The 15,363-nt window shown below is 35.8% G+C and overlaps 1 long non-coding RNA gene across 1 annotated transcript; it reads right to left on the bottom strand.

Moving 5' to 3' along the window:
- Positions 1 to 11,375: 11,375 nt before the first annotated feature.
- Positions 11,376 to 12,237, bottom strand: LOC136819425 (uncharacterized). Its single transcript, XR_010848440.1, has 3 exons — positions 12,164 to 12,237; positions 11,795 to 11,875; positions 11,376 to 11,591 (listed from the first exon to the last, which is right to left on the bottom strand). It is a non-coding gene; the product is annotated as an uncharacterized lncRNA (long non-coding RNA).
- Positions 12,238 to 15,363: the final 3,126 nt, after the last annotated feature.

The following is a 15,363-nucleotide window of genomic DNA, read 5'->3' as shown; positions in this document are numbered from 1 at the left end:
GTGGCTTCGTAAACAGTATTTTTAGCTAAGCAGTTACCGTTCATGGGGCATTGATTTTTGACGATGCAGTTGCATGTTTTTGTTGGTTGTACGATGTCTTGCTTTTTGAGTACTGCTTTGTTATGCCCATCGATGATGGCTTTCATGTTGGTCGTGCAGCTATAGTCAAGTTTGACTGTATTTCGATTGAACAGCTTGTGGTATTTATGATGACGAGGAAAGTGTTTGTCGATCAACTTCAAGAACTTTTGTGCGATATTTGTTTCGACTGATTTGCTGAAGGGAGGGTTAAACCAAATGACGTTGCGTTTTCTTTGGCGTGTTTGTGGTCTGTTCACTGTTGGTGTGATATATATATAAGAAAACATTTTATTTTCATACTATATATATTGATGATTTGTGTGCCTTAAATGACAGAGATGAGTTTCATAATTGCTACAAACAGATTTACCCTAAAGAACTAGATCTCAAAGTTGAGCACCATGGAAACCATGCATCGTTTTTAGATTTAGATATCACCGTTGAAAACAATATTTTTAGATATAAACTTTTTGATAAGAGAGATGCCTTTCCCTTCTTCATTGTAAGGATGCCACATGCCGACAGTAACATCCCATCGTGCATTTTTTATGGATCCGTCTTTTCAGAAATTTTACGGATAGCACGTAGCACACTCATGTTTGAAGATCTGACTCCTAGAGTCACTGAGCTTTTCATTCGAATGCGAAACCAGGGTGCTTCAAACGCTTTCTTGAAGAAGCAAGTTGTCAAATGTTTTTCCAGGTTTCCTGACTGTTTTATGAAGTATGGGAAAACCGTCGAAGAATTTTTACATATTTTCAAATTGTGAAATTGTTTCTTGTGTATTGTATGTGTGTTTGTTTTGTTTTTTTCTATCTAAAGAATCAGCATTAGCATCGGAGGTATTCATTTCCTACTTTTCTTTGCCCTGTGCAGTTCTCCCGTCGCGGCACGCCGAACCGGGTTCTCGGCCAACTTACGATTCTATTCTTTTCAGTTTTTGTGTGATTTTTTCTATTTTTATGTAAGATTGTGTTTGTTGTAGTGTCTGTTTGTTGTCTGTTATTTATTTGGAAGCTGCTGGTCAGTTCCTTTTTCTACTATGTTTTCCGAAGGCGACTGAGTGTGGGCCCTTAAACACGTGGAAAGTCACTATGCCAGTCACAAGTCTGGGACTTCGGGTTTTGTTTTGTTTATGTATCCTTTTTTTTTTTTTTTTTTAATTTATTTGATGTGTTTGCTTTTGTATTTGTCCCCATTTTGTATGTATTTTGATGAACTTACGGAAGTGTGTTTATCAAATAAGTTTTTTGCAATTCATTGTTTCTCCACTATTACTTTTCTTCTATCTTCATTTGGATTAGGTTTTTCTTTCACATACCACTATTTAAGGAGGTCATCGACCCTTAGAGACCCTTTTTTGAAAAACACTGTTCTGCAAAGTTATTTAAAGTTTTTTTGGTCCAAATTGATAGTATATACTGTAAATAAAAAATTCAGACAATTTTTTTCAAAATGGCACCCCGTTGCTAGGGGCTACGGCCCCGGCAACCCGGAAAAATAGAAACTTTGCGACATTTTTTCTCAAGTTAGCTTTAGAATTAGAAGCTGAAACTTGGCAGGATTGTTACTTGGATGAAACTCTATGAAATGAATGAAAAATTTTTTTCTGCATAGCAACGGTTGCTATGGAAACTAGAAAATCATGTTTTCCCTAGTTACCATGGCAACGGTTGCTAAGGGAAAAATTTTTTCATCCATTTCATAGACTTTCATCCAAGGAGCAATCCTGCCAAGTTTCAACTTTTAACTCCCAACCTATCTTGAGAAAAAATGTCGCAACCGCCAATTTTCACCAAATTCGACATTTTGAGAAAACATGTGGTAAAGTTAGAAATCACTGTTCCAATAAGGAAAATAGCTTTATACGTAGTTTCTTTTGCTAATTTTAGTTGATTTACAAATACTTTAAATCATTTCAATAGAATAATTGGTTAAACTGACTCAACTGGGACATTTTGGCCGATTTAAGCAATCTGAGGTGCATCCTCAAAATAGCCTGCAGTTGCGCAAGAATTGCCGCAAAACAGTTTAAAAGGGTACAAGGAGCAAAAATTTTTGCTTTGTTCACTTCAATAATGATTTGAATCTATCCAAGAGAAAAAGACCAAAAAGTCAACTGTATTTGTCCAAATGCTGCCTTGAAATTCCCAGTGTTTTGTGTAAGCTACGTCCACATATAATTTTGTACTTTCACTTTCACTTTTAAACAGTTTTTCGAAATGAACCGAAATGAACCGAAATAAACCAAAATGATCCAAAATCGTAGCAAATCATCTCATACATGCTTACTCACTATAAATGGGTGTTTAAAAGAATCTCATAAGAATGATGGTGATGAAAATACAAAGAAAAAAACAAAGAAAATTATTTACGTACCTTGTGCTTATCTTTGGAGGTTATTATAAACTCAATTCAGAATAAATCTCATATAATATTGAGAAGCATGGTTCCTTGGAGTATTAAAGACCTCTTTTAAGTAAAAATGAGCTTGAAAATGCCACTCAAAACAGGAAATAAACACATAGAAACACATAAAGCACAGAGGTTACTCTCAGTCAACCCACCTCTCAAATGATTTCAAGGGCGGTGAATATTTACAATGTTTATAACTCGATCGCGGTACGCGTAAGCGACTTTTGAACTTAGCATAAAGAATCTTTGCGACTTTAAGACGTCCCGTAAAAAATTTCAAGCAGCTTGAAGCGCTAGAAGCAGAATTATAGCTGTTTTATCCCTGGGCGGAAATACGGGCGCAAACGGGCGGAGACCAATTTCTGTCTAGGTAAGCATCTTTATAACTAAAATTTTTAACCTTTTTCTTCTTTTTATGACCTGAAACTTTGGGAAGTTGTTGTGAATAGGTTATATTTGAGTTTTAACCAAAAAATGAAAATTTGACCAGAAAAAAGACAGACTGATATTATATGGGTCGATGACCTCCTTAAATTCCCTTTAACTTTTTGCTAAATTACCCTCTGTTTCGGAATGATTAAAAAATAAAAAATACCAAAAAAATCGTAAATACACACAATTAACAAAAATATTCTTAACTTTTTTCGTTTTTATCAGTTTGAGTTATTTATATATCAATACTTTTCTTTTTCTAAAATGACAGATATTACATATCTTCATTATATATACAGTTTTTGTTGAAATTGATCAAATTATTTTTCACGCAGTTCCGAACAGCAGATTTTTCTGATCTTTGCGCACGTTTTTGGCTTCAACTAAATGGTTGATATGGAATGAATGACGACAACAGTGTTTACATATGTTTTATCGGACTTGCAGAAAGCGGACTGCAGAAAGTTATGAGAAGTGGTTTCTAGATTTTTTAATGAAGTATATATACCAATACCATCAAGTTACACAACATGGCCACTCTCTGGCAAATTTTGTTTTTCTAGAATGTGCGGTTTGTGACTACTGTAGCTTAAAATTGTTAATGGCGACCAGTTACAATTTCTTGTAGGCGCTGCAGAGAATTGTGACAAGGTGTTATATATTGGAATTTGGTAAAGTATACAGACTAAAATTGTTCCTGCTTTAGAAATTTATGAAGGATAAAAATATTTCTCACAAAGTTATATAAAAAATGATAAAGCGTATTGGTCAAAAACAAAACCCAAATCTTCTGTGTCTTTTACACAGAATTCTTTGAAAACTGCTATGAAACATCTGATAAAAAATTGTTTTTTCAATGCAGGTGATATTGTTATGTGTCATGTGATCGGGATTCCCATGGGAATCGATCCGGCGCCATTTTGGGCTAATCTTTTCCTCTACCAATATAGTCAGGCAGCTGAGGTCACATAAAAAAGTGCAGTAGCTACAAAGTTTGCGAGCAAACTTTAAACAGTTGTTTTCAATAGATACGACCTTTCTGAACACAAAATCATCAACCGGACAGTTTGAAAATAATTACCGGACGCGTCCGAAAATATTTTCGTATTTGATGACGTCACAAGCAAAATGAAAATTTTGATGAAAAAAAGCATAGACATATTATATACCAATCGACGCGTTTTTTGACGTAGATTAAGTCAGTAACTATGTCTGAAAATTTGATAATAAAAAGTTAAAAGCTTACGAAGTTTTGATGACGTCATATTTACACTTTCTTTAGGATCGATTTTCTCGAGTTAGGTTGAGAAATCATATATATCCATTTAAAAGTCTTCTATATCGATTTTTGAGAGCTTTCGAATGGCGGTCTTAGATTTCAATTTTGATAAGTTTGAATTTTTGATTTTTTTTTCGTCTCGGACAGGTAAAATTGACGTTACGGACATAAAGGAAAATCGTTCTAACTTTTTATAGCAAAATTTTCAGATATGGTTTCTGACCATTTTCTTAATCTACGTTAAAAAACGCTTCGATCGGTATATAATATGTCTATGTTGGTTCTCAAAAATTTTTCAGTAAGCCTATGGGCACACATGACGTCATCTGGTCCTAAAATATTACCGGACACGTCCGGTAAGTAATTTCAACAACTCCGGTTGACGGTTTCTAGATATTTAGGTTGTTTATTTTCAATTAAAAGTGGTTTGGAATTTTTCGCACCCCGTCCGATTTTTTTGTGACCTCAGCTGCCTGTCTAATACGAACAAAGGTATATGAGCAGAGTCATTGAGGAAAATAAGGTTAAGGCTCGCCATTTTCATTCGACTAAAAGATTCATTGATGATTTGTGTGCGATCAATGACGGTAACTTGTTTCAGTCTGTGTATAGAGATATCTATCCAGATGAGCTTGAACTCAAAATAGAGCACTCTGGTAATCATGCTTCTTTTTTAAACCTGGATATTACCATCAAAGACGGGATATTTATTTATAAGTTGTTTGATAAACGGGATGCATTTCCTTTTTCCATAGTCCGAATGCCACATAAAGATAGCAACTTGCCAGAATCGATTTTTAATTCTTCTTTTGTTGGTGAACTTCTCAGGATTGCTCGTTCTAAGTTACTTTTCGAGGACTTGAAAGTTAAAGCCAAAGTTTTTATACGAAGAATGCGATGTCAAGGTGCTGAAAACGCAAAGTTAGATTACAGTCTTCGACGGGTTATAGTTCGTCATTTTTCAGAATTTTCAAGATTTCAACTCTCTCAAGATTCACTCGTTCGCCAGCTCTTGCGGTGAGCGGTCACGGTGTACGGGGCTTCGAACCGGGTTATAGTCCAACTTTTTTAAATTTTCATTCTTTTCCCACTCTTTCCATCTTCTTCTTTGAACTGTAAAATGTGTGTGAGAGCCACAGGGTTGGATAGTGGCGATCCAATCCCAGTTCCTTCCCATCTAGTATGCTTTCTACAACTTTGTGGCAGAAACGTGTCAAAGGTGTGGCAACTTTGTCTAGTAGAAAGTACACTTCTTTTTTCATTGTTATTTTAGTTTCTTCGGCTGGTTCCGTGGAGTTTAAGTTTTAGTTTATTTTATATTTGCGCGCGTTTCATACTTTCACTAAACACATCTTTTTACATCTTTTTATCTGTGGTGGTGTCTAGCTAACACTGCTTGGCCTACCTACACAACCCTATTTCCATCATATAGGAGGATATTTTCACAAATGGCCGAAATCCTGTGTAGGTCGAAAACTGAGGAACAGATAATGTGTTTTTTTGAAATATTTTTTGACTCATATTGAGTTACTTCTTTCCATCTTAACTCATATTGAGTTACTTTCTTCCTTAAAGTCATTTTAGATCACTAGTTTTACATTGACGGATTTCTATGTCATCATATTTTCCTTTTCTACTCCAACCTGATTGATTTTCTGTGAATGTTCATTCTAGATTTTTGTTGTATTTGTATTGTCTTTTTGTTTTGTGGGTTTTTGTCTTTATTGTTTCCATTTTGAGTAGTTGAAGGTTTTATACTTCTAGACTATATATATACTGAAGATGCAGTCATTTTAAGGAAAGGAAAAGATTTGATATATAAGCAGCTTAAAAAGATCTAAATTAAAAAGAAAAGAATGTTTTTGTATTTTTGAAGATTATACATTTTTTGATTTATTTATTATGTTCAGATGAAAAATACAATAAGAAAGAAAGATTTGGGACTTTGAAACAAAAGAGAGATGGTCAGTTTAAAAGAATGAGAAACACAAAACCACGAAATAACAACTCTCAACACACATATATAAATAGAAAACAAAAACTATGCCTGAAGACCCGGACTTGTGACCGGTTCAAAGCGACTTTACACGTGTTACGGGCACCCAACACTCAGTCTCCCTCAGGCAATATCTAAAACCGACCCGCGGTTCCAAACACATAAACAAACTAAATAATAAATAAAATTAGGAAGAGAAACAAAGCTAAAAGATATTAATAACTGATCCATTTCTATATAGGCAACAAACGGTCTATCTGTTTGTCACGAATGCTTTTCGAGCGACTTTCTTTTACTCTTAGGTTCCAAATAAACGGGCCCCCCCCCCCCGCTTGTTAATTTTTCGAAAATTTTCCAACCCCCCGGACCTTATTAGGACCCCCCGTTTATGAATCTCTAAGAATATTTTCAGCTGTCAAAGAGAAGGCACCTTATTTTGCTCTAAATAGCCTGATTTTAGCCTATTTTTACCTTATTTTTGGGTTTCAGAAATACAATTTCTAGCCCCCCCGGCAATTAGGTCCCACCCGTTTATTTTCCCCGTTTATTCGAGCCCCCCCCCCCGTTTATTTGGAACCTAAGAGTAAAGCGTTCGTCACAAACACATCCTAGATTTTGACTCATTCGCGACGAACGCTTTAACAGGGAGGCATTTGTCACGAATGCTTTATGATATATATGACAAATGCCTAAGCGTTCACGACAACGCTTTGCTTTTAAACGAATGTTTAACCGTTCATGAAGAACGCTTTGCCTCTAAAAACGAATGCCTAAGCGTTCAAGGCGAGCACAGGAAAAAGTCATTAGTTCCCACGGGTGGGGAAGTCAAATTAAAAGGGTGGGAAAGTACATGTTTTCCAAGCGTGGGACCCTGCAATGTTTTACTCTGGTGGGAAGTGCCAAATACCACTCTTTAAAATCCCACGTTGAAAAAACAAATTCCAGCGGTTTAAAACTAAATTAACATGCAAGAGATGGTTGTTCTCGACATTGTGCTGAGAATAGTGAAAATTAAAATCACACGCCTAAATTTGAACTTCACACCCAGCTTATCAAAAGGTCAAATCGAAAATCACACGCCGAAATTTCAATTCCCCACCTAGCTATTACCAATTATTTGATAAATTGTTAAATGTATTCGATCATTCGTGAGCATTGGCTCGATAGCTCCCATTCGTTCTGTCATGTACTTGCGCTACTTTGAGAATCCCGGCACTTTGTCACAACAGCGGAACAACGACGTGATACCGATTGAACGACCGCACGGCGACTGACGATTCCACTGGGCCCTTACAACGCAAGTCCATTGCGAACGAACGAGGCCGCTCTTGCGAGACGCCTCACCTTTAGCGTTATGTTACACACTGTTCGAATACACTCTTATAATGTTAATGATTTGCATACAATCTGAACAGTTTTGACCCAATTTTCACTTGTGGTTTTTTTTACGCATGCGTAGTACAAGTATGGGTATTTAATTGTACTTTCCCACTCTATATATTGTACTTTCCCACCCTATTAATTGTACTTTCCCACCCTATTAATTGTACTTTCCCACCCTATTAAATTGACTTTCCCACCCTATTAATTTGACTTTCACACCCTATTAATTAGACTTTCCCACCCGTGGGAACTAATGATTTTTTCCTTTATCTGTCTTGACCTTCTGCGTTTTTAGAGTTTTGTAGTGTAAGTTTTCGTCGACTATAGTTGCTAAGTGTTTATTTGAAACTCACATCTAAGATTATGTATCAAATATACTTTTAAGGGAATTCCTGCAGTGTGATATTAGTAATACCGATGTATCGATGTATCAAAATATTTCAGATAAAGTCCAGGGTGTGAAATCAGAAATCCTAAAGATTTAAATTTATGTACCCGTAATTTTATTGCGGGAAAATTCCAATGGAGGAAATTACGTTTCACACTCACGTGATGTACTTTTTGTAGTTAGAAGTGTTTATTTCCATATTACACGCCTAAACTTCATAGACTATGATATCTTTTGGAAAAAGTCCGCATTGTGATTTTGCAAATCCTAGGGCTTAAAAAATTCCACTTCACAGCTTGAGAAAATTTACCCGGAACAAATAATTTAACAAATTTCCAGCGCTGGAAATGGGGTTTTCCCACCCGTGGGATCTGATGACTTTTTCCTGTGGAATGTGTGTGAATATTTCCACGAACGCTTTTCAAATAGGGTCACGCAAATAAAAACCGTTCGTGAAGAATGACAGAAAAAGGTAGACTATTAAAATGTTATTAAAGCGTTCGTTACGTTTACGAAGTAAATTCGATGTCATTGAATATAACACCCAGTAATGAAAATAATTATCATGTGGAAACTTTATGGAAAAATGCCATACAGATAGATCATTCTTTTTACTACAATCAGTGCCATAACATACTCGGCTATTTTGGCTATTTTACCATTTTTCGAAAATTGAAGTTCGAGCGAGAATGTCAATTTCGGGCCTTCAACTTGGTTTCATCGAATATTCTGATCTGGAAGGGATTTACACGCTTTTTCTTTTATAAGAATAGTGTACTTTGGTTGAGGGTGAGCATTATTCTTACTTTTCTATTGTTCTAAACAATAGGCATATTGTTTTAAACCTGAAATCTCACCCTGATATTCTTATAGAAGTTATTCTTTTGAAAAAAAAAGCGTGTATTGGTTTCTAGGCTATATTTCAAGCCCTACCGGACCATTTTTGAACTTTTGGATCCTCAGGTCCTAAGGTCCTAATTGTATTAAGTCTGGCTAAGGTCCTAATTGTATTAAGTCTGGCGTTAAAACTCAGAGTTAAAACTCTATCCTTCCAACCTAATTTAGAGCGCTTTCAAATTGTTTGTGGTTATAAAATTTTGTGGGGAATTTCCCTTTTGTGCCAAGTATTTTGGCACTGATTGTAGATACCCAATTATTGTTTGTAAGCCCGGGGGGGGGGACTCATATAATCTGGCCTACGTCATGCGTCGCGCTTAAGGGTGGGGTTTTTCGGCATACCAAATGCACTGTAAGGGTGTGTTTCTGTGAGATTGCACTGCAAGGGTGGAATTTTAAAACAAATTTAAAATAATTGTTTAAAAGAAAGGTTTTTACTTCTCGTTTGTTTGAAAAAGTTTTTATTGTCTGATAATTACAGCTGACAAGAATAATTCTCTCAGTTTTTCTTTGAAACAGAAAATTTCCCAAGGTTCTTCTTTTACGGAGATTTACAGCTGAGAATTATAGTACACTATAAGGGTTGAGTAAATCAAGAGAAAATGCACTGAAAGGGTACCTTTTCAGCCATATTGAACTGCACTGTAAGGCTACGATTTTGAAAAGCAGATTTTGCGCGGCACATACCGTCGTTTCGAAATCGAGTGGCCCCCCGGGTTTGTAAGCCCCACTACTAATGTGATTACCAAAGTAACGACTTAGCCAAACCAAGACGTGAGACATCAAATACTGTGCCATTTCAATTTTTAATGAAAATAATCTTGTTATTGACTTCAAAAATTCCAATATAAATTTCAATGGGGATAGCAATTCTATTGTTTCAAGGTAAAAAGGTCCATGGTGATGGTTTTGGAGTACAATTTTTAAACATTGAATTTCGAGGGGGAATGAAATTCCAGGATATGCTTCTTTTCATTCACTGGCAAAACCATTCTTAACGATGCACCGATAGACGCAAATTTACAAAGCAAAAGGAAATAGAGTAAAAATATCAACAAAAGTAATTTTATAAGTTTTGAAGTTGCTCGATCATTAAAATCAATAATCCCATACAGATTTCGATAAAAATGTTCATCCCCACTGATGGGCCACGTGGGCCACTGATGAAAAAACTGCCACCAGGCCTGTGAGACAAGGGATGTACAAATTGATAGATCGGAAATAAAAACTCGACACGGCAATTTAAAAGTCGAAGAGACGCTAATCGAAAATATCGAAATAATTAAACTGGGATATAATGAATCCTACAATCTTAGTACTTTACCTTGACAACTTTATTGATATAAAAGACTTCTAGCCACCAATGTTTTTTCTCAAACCAAAGTAATTTGTACTTACAAGCACTGTCTCAAATTTCTTAAATCTAAATATTGTATATCATGCTGAAAAAAGAGATTAAACAAATTAGTCCCCAATCGGCAGTCCTCTCTTATACAGCCCCATCTACATCATACCATGTTTTTTGCTCTCGATTTGTTCATTGTAATATTTTTTAAATATAAAAAACAAAATGAGCCACGCAAATTTTCATCCAATTACAAATCAGGCTGAAACTTTGATCACACCAAAAAAGAAATTGGAATCAAGCAAATGTAACACCCCCTTTTCACAGATCCAGTAGAATTTTTCAGCCAGGGGTGGGGGTAAGAATAACGGACAAAAACTTGATGTGGATTGCTACTGACATGAACATATTTCAGAAAATATATATAACTAGCCGGTAACCGGCGTCGCACGCCGGTATTGCTGAACGCATCACTTTTAGGTCAGTGAAGCACAGATTTCCATAAAGCCCGAAGGGCTAGATAGAGTGTTTTAAGCTTTTCCAAGCAAAAAAAAAAAAGTAAATATCGCACGGACATCGCAAAATGTATTGTTGCTACATATTTTTTCTCATAAGCATATTTTTTTTGGATGACAGGCTCAGTTAAGCTTAGGTATTTTTTAGAATCAAGCTCAAACGATGCTTATGATATGCATTCGTTAAGACATCACTTTTTCTTGCCTGAGAGAGATTGAAGTTTGACTTCTAGCCCATTCGGGGCTTTTACTTCATTGTTTTTTTTTTGGTCGCCTGTGACACATCATGACATAAAAAGTATTGTAAACGCATCGTTTATTTTACTTAGTAAAACAATAATTCTAGTGGTAAAAATAATTTATAAATCTATCTACAAAATATATTTACAAAATAATAAAAACATTGATAAAACAGCATTGGCAGATGAAATTTAAATAAATCTTATACCATTTCAAGTCGATAAAAAATGTACAGTGACTTTAAAAATACTTCTTTTTAATGCAAGACTAATGATCGAGTTAACACAGTCTGGGTAGATGAAGTCGGTGGGTAGAACCAAGCAGTGGTTTGAAAAAAAGTTAAGTATATCTCGGAGAGCGTATAGAGACTATATAATAAGAACAAACACAACATCATTCATTCATTCAAAAAGTTGGTACATCTCGTGATAGTAAACCTCCTTAATTTTCGTGTAACGAAACCAACGATAACGTATCAATTCAACAAGTCAGGAAACACAACCGAACGCCACGAAGAAAAACCGATATGTTTCAACGATCCCTAATTTTGGTGTATGGGTATGGGTATGTCGATGACGAAGCCGATGAGGATGAACGCGACCGCGAGAAATATCCACTCACTAAAAGAAAGAAAAACAGATTTTTCTGTTATTAATGAGATCATAATAGATTAAGATCTTCTGCACAAATTGCTGAATTTTTTGTTTTTTTACCCTAAAAATGTTTTTAAATATTGTTTAAAATTGAATTGAGCAGTGAAATGAAACTTATTAAAATGTTCTTTCTCTTTGTTAAAAATAGTCAAATTTGATATCATTCTAACCTTTTTCTAGTTTCTTTTGATACTTGATCAACTCTTTCAATTCTTCTCTTGATTGCGCCACTATGCCCAATACTAAACGTGCTATAAGAAAATGAGAATAGTAGAACAGAAAATCACAAAGTAGTCTCGTATTATACTTAGGGGTCTTCCCCGACAATAAAAAATCCAAAATATCCTAGCCCCCTCCATTTTTAGGAACTTTGGGACATTGTGACACATTGAGATTTAAGAAATTGGTTAAGATTTTGCTGAATTGTGAAAATTTAGCACTTTTTTAGGGTAACTTGCTTACTTACTTACTATTCTGATTTTGACACCCCCTACAACTAAGCACAAAAGAGAATGGTACGTAAAACATAATTATCTTACTGTGGTCATCTATTTCATTGATGACAGGACCGCCCCTAGTCTGCGTTGCAGAAGAAGCCAGTATTGGTTTGTTGGTGATGGTTTGTGTTTGTGTCTCTTCATCTTTCATGAACACTTTGTTTGAGCTTACAAAAGAGTTTCCCATTTTTGTTTAACTTTTAATTAGACCTGAAAGGAAATTGCGACTAATGATAAAGACTAAAATGCGGTTGCAAAGGAATTCGAAAAATCACATCTTTAATCAATATGATGGTTTTTGAAAAATTACCAGGGTACAATTTCAGAACTGTTGACAATCATCATTAATCAAGCCCTGGGATAAGAAATTGTCATTGGTAGTGCAAATTGCTCTAAGATTCTGTTCTTTGAAATTTAAAATTAGACAATATCAAAGAAATTTGTGTCATTTCTGTCACGAATGTTTTCACCAAATATTACAGTGAACATTAGCAGCAAAGGACGAGTAAAAACAAACCATTTAGAGTGGTTTGTCTCCCATTTACACGGGGATCTCATTGAAGGCTATCCAAATATCTCCAATCCAATAGGGTGATGGAACTTGAGTGATGGAACTTGGTGACTTGTTGACGAGTCTTGAGGAGGTTAGTGAATACAATTGCTTTAACAAACCATAATTGATTTGTCTCCCATCTGATATGGGGATCTCCATAACGTAAGCTTGCAGATAGTTGACATTGACATGCTGATAGTGGGTGATAGAAGGTGAGTGTGACAAAGTAAGTGCAATGAACTTTTTTTTCATTTATTGGCCTCAGCCAGCAAGATAGCAATTTGTACAAACAATAACAATTTCTTATCAATGCCAAACGAATTATAAGGTTTTCAAAATTAACACAAGTAAAAAAGTACCCAAGATACCTGCAGATACACTAATATATACAAAACACAATTTTATTGTAAAAAGACACAACAAGTGATCGAGATGGAAAAATTAATAGCTAAAAAATGTTTTTACTCCTGGCAGTTATGCTTCTTTTACACCCTAAAGTAGCTCATGAAAACAGAATACATGGAAAAACGACTCATAAAATTTGAGGGTAAACAATATTTTGTGTGAAGCACCTTCTTCTAACATAGCCTTGTTTGAATGAATTACAGACCTGAACTTTGACACAGTTAAAAGCACGAGTGCGTGAAAAAGCAACATACAATTGTCCATGTGAAAAACATGGCCTTCGTAAAGAGATACCAACTTTATCATACGTTTGGCCTTGACTTTTGTTGATAGTAACCGCATAAGATAACCTGACTGGAAACTGGACTCTTTTGAGTTGGAAAGGCAGGTGAGTATCATTAGGACAAAAAGTAATTCTAGGGATTAAAGTTCTTTGACCTGTATGAAAACCAGTGAGAATCTCGGCATCGATGATATTATCCTGTAGATTGTGAATGATAAGTCTAGTTCCATTACAGAGGCCATCTTTTATGGAAAGATTTCTAAGTAGCATAATAACAGAGCCTACTTTTAAATTCAACCTGTGTTTTGGCATTCCGCTAGGTGTAATAGAATTTATAAATTCTTGAGGGTAAAGGTCAACTTCTTCTTGGGTATCAGCAACAACAGAATCAAAGCTAGTGTAAGTATGAATATCCCCGGGCAGACGACCCAAAATTTGCTCATTGATTTCAAGGGCTTCTTCATTTGTTGGAGACAGAATAACCCTTTTTGTAAAGTCACCCCCATCTTCAAAGTTACCAAAAACATGCTCAATTAAATCAGAATCAGTGGAAATTGCACACTGGTCAGGGATTTGAATACTACCAAGATATGGATCAGTTTGTTTTGTCGGCAGATTTCCCTCACCTAACTGCAGAAGAAAATTTGAAAATTCCATCTCACCTGGTCCTGCCCGCACATTTTGATGAAGGTGAAAAATTTGGACAAGGGGCCAAAGCTGGCTGCTTTTCAAACAGCTTTCTACCACCTGAGCAGCACCTCCCCTTTTAACGACAGGGAGTGTTTGTCTAAAATCACCACCAAGCAGAATTACCTTACCAGCAAATGGTATCTGGCTGTTACATATGTCTCTCAGCATAATATCCACAGCCTCTAGTGCATACTTTGGAATCATGGAGCTTTCATCAAAGATTAAAATATCTTGATCTCTCAAAAAGGCTGCATGTGTACTGTTTGGTTTCACATTACATGTAGAACCATCATTGACGGGCACTGGCAACTTAAACAGACTGTGGCAAGTTTTTCCACCATCTAGAAGAGTTGCTGCAATTCCAGTCCAAGAAGAAGTGGCAACCGAGAATGATCGAGCCCTGGCTTCTTTTATAATGTAATTGTATGTGAAAGTTTTTCCTGTCCCCCCTGGCCCATCTAAGAAAAAAAGCTTGGTAGAGTTATGATCATTATTAGAAAGAGCTTCAAGAACTACATCTGCTACAATGGTTTGGTCATTATTTAACAACGGCCTAATTTCAGCAGCTTCTTGTCTGTTTGCTTCTGCATCTGGCAGTTGCTCTACAAGTCCAAAATCTAAATGAGGTAGATTAAAATCATCCAAAGATTTGCCAAACTGCTTAAGCATAAGTTCAATGTGTGCCAATGCCATCTGTTCAGCTTGCAATTCAACATGTTGTCTCAAAAAGTCTTGCATCATAAATTCTTTGTAGTTCTCCCAAAGATCTGCTGGATTGTTAGGCTCACCATGAATTAGGATAGTGCAAAAAGTCCTTCTGACTTTCAACGGAGACGCAACATGAACTACTTCATTTAAGGTGTCAACCCAGATATTATCATTAGCAAGTAGTCCCCTCGCCAAACATGCTTCTCTGAAAGTTGGATAAAGGACCCCATCAAAAGTTTTCAAAAATTCAAAAGATGTTGCTCCTGGCACATGCAATAACAGAACTCTCAAAAAATACCTTTCACCTTCACGAATGCTAGCATTATACATCCTACTTATGACTGTGCCACGCTCTCTTGCTTTCCAACGGTTGTTATTAAAGACATAATCATGAGGGATATCAGAATATAGAATTTGCCTAGAAGTGGGATCATTTTGATTTAACAAAAACCAGGCAGTTAGTTTAGTTTCCTTTTGCTCAGCTCTTTGAACAGCGTTTCCTTCTTCACCTGGGCGAAAATATACTCTTTGGAAATTTGGTAGATGTACAGCTAACCTAACCACATTATGACTTTGAGTGTGCATATCAAACTTAAACAAACG

The sequence above is a fragment of the Clytia hemisphaerica genome, unplaced genomic scaffold (genome assembly GCF_902728285.1).
Source record: "Clytia hemisphaerica strain Z4C2 unplaced genomic scaffold, Clytia hemisphaerica genome assembly, whole genome shotgun sequence".
In the NCBI taxonomy this organism is placed as follows: Eukaryota; Metazoa; Cnidaria; class Hydrozoa; order Leptothecata; family Clytiidae; genus Clytia; species Clytia hemisphaerica.
This window is presented reverse-complemented; position numbering and strand designations above follow the sequence as displayed.